Below are 5,663 nucleotides of genomic sequence, written 5' to 3' on the forward strand. Positions count from 1 at the left end.
TGAGCCATCTCCCCGGCCCCTAAAAATAATTTTAGATTCATACAAAATTATATATACTTCACCCATTACTATAACTTAAGTAATTAAAAAGTCAAGTCTACTTAGAAATGAAAACATGTTAATTTTAAATCTCTGATCTCATCAAAATACTTTTCACCTGTCCGGTTTATCCATGCGTAGCTAGCACGGTATCACTGAGCTTACAGGGAGCTAGATGGAGATCTATAGCTATAGTGATAATATTAGTAAAATTCTACTTCCTACAAAAATAAAATTTCAGAAAGAATTAAGCAATATTTCCTTTATACTAAAATAAATCTTAATCTTAGTCTTATACAGTACATATTAAAGTTCTTAAAACTTTATTATTTTTCATATGTATACATATATATGTGCATATAATGTATTATTCGATATTTCCAATATAATATAAAAGCATTTGTAGTCAGGAAATGAGGAAGTTTTTCATATAATGAAACCATTCACTATTTAACTTTCTGTATCTGAGTTATATCACTTAGTACAATGATCTGAAGTTGAATCCATTTTTCCTGAAAATAACTTTGTTTATCCTTTATGCTGATATGCTGAATAGCACTCCATTGCATATATCCATCAAAGTTATCCATTCACACATCGATGAGCACAGAGGCCCCTACCATTTCAACACTAATATTGTGAAATTAGTGTGTCATCTTGTTTTTCAATTATTGTGCTTTTCATCGAAGAATTAAACCTCTGAGCATTATACATTTATTTGATTTAACTAAAGTAGTACCTGAATTATTCTATGAGAAACACATTGAAAGCAGGACATTGCATTTAAAGCCAAATTTTGAAATGAATTAGCTATGACATATTGATAAATTAACTCATTTTTGTCTCAATTCACCTACCTTTGAAATGATAATAAAATCTACTTCAAAGTATTATTCTGAGAATTTAAAAAGAGAGTTTATGTAAAAGCTTTGAAGAATTCTTATCCAAAAAGAGATAATAAATCTAATAAAAATTTTACTATTCTTTGATAAATGAATAATGAATAAAAATAATTAACTAAGAGATAATCAGAGCAAAGTTTTGTCAAGAGATTATTAATCTTCTAAAAGTAATAATAGTAAGGTAAATTAGGATATTCCAAATTTCTAGGAAATCTGTAGCATTTATTGTTCCACAGAATATATTTTAAGTCTAAACTCAGTGTTTTTATTAATTAAAATGAACAATATGTTTGCTACTCACTTTAATGGGCAATTACGTCTAACATATAAATCTCAGATTTATAGTGTTCGTATTTCTCATGCAATAAAACTGTCTAGACTAAATTTTACTCTATATTAGGAGTGAGTTTCTTGCATGACATATTTACTCTCAAGATAGTGTTACTGTAAAGGTAACAAGAAGATTTTCAACATTACACAGTTCTGTAAATTAACAGTGACAAACTAATTATAGTGGTGGATGCAATCCCTTGACAAAGGTTGTTCTGACACTCTCTAAATCTATAGTTCATAAATTACTGTACTGTAGATTACAACTCAGTAGCAAGGTAAGTGGGAGGTGACCAATAAGACTGTATCATGGTAGACCCTAAGCATTTGGTCACTTCCATTTTCATCCATGGGCCAAGGGCCAATAACTGTTTCAGCCATAATTGTTCTGGAAACTGGTACTATTACTACAGCAGAATTTTTATCACAAGAGAAGTATCTCCAAATAAATATTCTTCAGAATCTGTTCTATGTGTTTTTAATATCTGTGAAAAAAAAAACAAATTAACTTATATTCTCCTCCCATTCTACCTGAAATATTTAATAAAAGTGGTTATTTTTCCAGTATATATTTATACTTAATTCCTGAACTCCATTTCTTATATGACATAGATATAAATTTATATTCTAAATGGTAAAACCTCCAGCTGTCAAAAGCTTCTCTCACAATGCATGATACGTATGTCTGCAATCCACGCAATCATCTGCATATAGCTAAATTAAATTTTTATCCTATATAATTATTTTCTTCTTATTGTTCTTGCTATGTCTTTAAATGGCTATTTTAGCCTCTTCTAATCCTTTGGGTTGATCAATGGCATTGTGTTGAATTGTTTGCAACTTCTCTGCTCAAGAACTCAGAGAACTAGTTAATTGTTACTTCTGTCAAAGTCATCCCGGATCAGCCTAGTTGTACCTAATCCAAAGTTATCACCTGAGTGATTCTACCATTATACATTGAATATAATAAAAGTTCTTTTGTGTGATAGTTTGGCTTCAAATTTGTTTTGTTCACTTAATACATAAGTGAGAAATAACATTTTAAAGATGCATCATAGGGCCAGGGAGATAGCTTGGTGGTCTAAGAGTGTGGCAAGCACAACAACCTGGGTTTGATCCCTGGTACCCTAGGTTGTGCCCACCCTGCACATAACAGCCACTGAAACCAGGCATGGTGCTGCATCCCTGCAATCCCAGAGCTGAGAGGGAAGCTGAGATATGAGGATCACTATGAGTCTGACCTGCGGAGCAAGACCCTGTACCAAAGAAAGAAGGAAGGAAAGAAAAAGAAAGAAAGAAGAAAGAAAGAAAGAAAGAAAGAAAGAAAGAAAGAAAGAAAGAAAGAAAGACTAAAATAAAGATACATTATATCAGGATAAATGATTATTCAGAATATATAAGAACTCCAATTCAATAAAATATAAAACTATCTTTTTCTCCATTTATGCATTTCATATTAATCTACTGTATACTGAAGTGTTCACACATTCACCCTAAATAGTACAGTAGTTATTAGCTCACAGTCAGTCTGCAATCTAAGTGTAGAAGTCCGCATCTAGTTAACCATCGGACTACCTACATTTTCTTCTGTCTCTCCATTATCATCTATCTTTTTGTAATACTTTACCTAAGTATTCTAATACGTCTATATTTTGTTTAAAAAGATATTAAACTAAAACATTATTAACTGAATGAAACATAATTTAATAAAAATTGGATAAATATTTTAACAAAATAATTTTAAGTTCAAATTGAATAATCAAAACCAAATAAATATCAGGGGCTGGAGAGATAGCTCAGCGGACCAAGTGCCTGCTTAGGCAAGCTGAGCCAAGCGAGCCCTGCACCATGTGCCACTCCAGCCCCACCCCCAGGGCAGGCTGAATGGGCCACACACACAAAATCTTAGCTTCTTGGACATGCACATTTACATGTAATTATAAGAAAGGGAAAAAGCAAACAATATAGTTTTGGTCAGAGCCTACCAAGAGTAGCAAATCACTCAAGATATTTTTACACAAATAATTTAATATGTAGAACCCTCAATTAGGTGCAAGTCTTTTAGTTAATTAATTTTGGATCACAAAAATGAGAACATGGATGAGTCACCAATTTTGTTGACATTAGTGGCCCCAAAGCCCTGGATTTGACAGGCATCAGGAGTTAAGATGCAATTAATCTAGAACTTCCCGACTGTTTTCTGCCCTGGGAATGGAGACTCAGATTTTTCTCTGATTTGAGAAAAAATCAGTCAGCAATCAATCAATCAATCAATCAATCAATCGCATTTTATTTGCTGGAAAAGCATACAATTTGTGGTTAGCTAATTTTGTCTTTATGGTGACTCTTACACAGATAAACTGGTTAAACACTGTGTTTGTTAGAAATCTCACAAACTTCTTCCTAATAAATGGATTATCCAAACCAATAACGTAAACATAACCTATCAAAATAATGTTAGGTAAGCCCAATGTTCTAGAATCAATGTAGATCCACAATCCTCAACACCTTTAAGTCCACCCCAGAGTGCTCCTGTGTTATAACTTGACTAAATAGACCCAGAACTTATAACTAGACAATGGATCAAGTATTATAATGACTCTATCTTGGTAAACTTGGAAAAAAAAATCTAACTCTACAAAGAAGAAATATTTAAGGCTACTTTTGTTTTTATCCTATGAAACACTTTAGGCTACAAATATCAGACTGATAATTAAGGTTCTAATAATTTTTTAGATCACTACTTTTATTTCATTGCTACTATCATTTCTCTCAGATTTCAAAATTTTTAAGAGGAACCAAGCTAATTACTATATACCACAGATTTTTAGGAGATATTTTCATGTGTACATACATTCATGAATTTAAAAAAAACAAAATATGTCTCAATAAACTAAATGACTTGAAATAAGGTGAAATTCTTTCTTTGATAATAACATGGTATAACAACTGAGTTAACTGGAAATGAATTACAGAAAGCAAATTGGGAGGAATGCAAATATTTGGATAATAAATATGGTATTTATAGACTTCAAATGGTCAAAAAAGAAATTGCAATAGAAACAAGAAAATAAAAAGAAAATAAAGACATAAAATATAAAAATTTAAGAAAAACACAGAAAGAATAACAAGTTTCCATTTAAAAAATAAAACAAAGCATGTTAGAACAAAAGGTAAAATATAGTAAAAAAAAAAGTAGACAAAACACTGAACTTACAAAAGAAGATAAAAATTAAAAAATCCAAATTTATGCTCTTGAAAGTTAAATAAAATTGTTCCTCTTATATGGTCATACAAGTAAAATCAGAAAAGAAAAACCTCATCAAATGAGGTAATTTTTATATTAACCCAATCATATTACAAAAGGAAAATAAATCTACCAAACGTTCTCAATAGTAAATATAAATAAATATAAATAGAATCTATAGTAGATAAATGTAAATAGAATCGTCATTGTTCTAGATAGCAATTATAAATAAATGAAACTCAAGTGGTATATATAATTTATCGGTATCCACAAATATAAATATGTAAATATAGAGTGAAATAGAACCCTTCAAATGTCTTAAACAGAAGCAAAACTTTTATAAAATGTAACATAAGTCTACTATAAACTTTGTCAGAAATGAATAGAAGAGAAACATCTCAAGGTATTAAGGCTATTTTTTGAAATCAATGGCTAATAATTTTTCAATGAAAAACAGAAGTGCTTCTTTTTAAAAAAATATTTATTTATTTATTTATTTATTTATTTATTCATGTGGCGCAGGATCTCAGTACATAGCTTGTGGTGATTCTCCTATTTTTAGCCTCCTCAGCACTGGGATTAAAGGCGTGTGCCAACATTCCCACACTCAATGGCTGGTGCCGTGCACCGGGGCCGTGGTACACCCTGGTCCCTAAACTTGCCTAAGCAGATTCTTAGTCCACTGAGCCATCTCACTGGCCCTTAAGCAAAATATTTTGAATGAAATTCAATCAATATGGTTATAGTGACATCTAAGCAATGAAATGTTTATGAATAAAGTTCCCAAAATATCTTTAAAATGTGCACATTGAAAAGTATAAATAAATTGTTTTAGAATAAATTTACATAATACCTCTAGTAATAAAAGAAAAATATATATATATATCTTAAAATAAAGGGGTTACTATAAATAAGACATCAATAACCGCTATCAATCAATAAATTACCTCATCAAAATCCTAATAGACTGATTTGGATTAGTGTATAGTGAGTAAGGTGAGGTCTCTGTTTCAGTGTTGTCTAGGTTGATGCTTAAATTCTTTTTTTTCTTGTCCTTTTAAACTTCTTATAACATTTTTTTCAAATTTGCATGCTTATATCTGGTAATCTGAATAATTTATTTGAAGACAGCATTATGCAGCATA

Source organism: Octodon degus, unplaced genomic scaffold (assembly GCF_000260255.1).
Source record: "Octodon degus isolate 3935 unplaced genomic scaffold, OctDeg1.0 scaffold00143, whole genome shotgun sequence".
NCBI lineage: Eukaryota > Metazoa > Chordata > Mammalia > Rodentia > Octodontidae > Octodon > Octodon degus.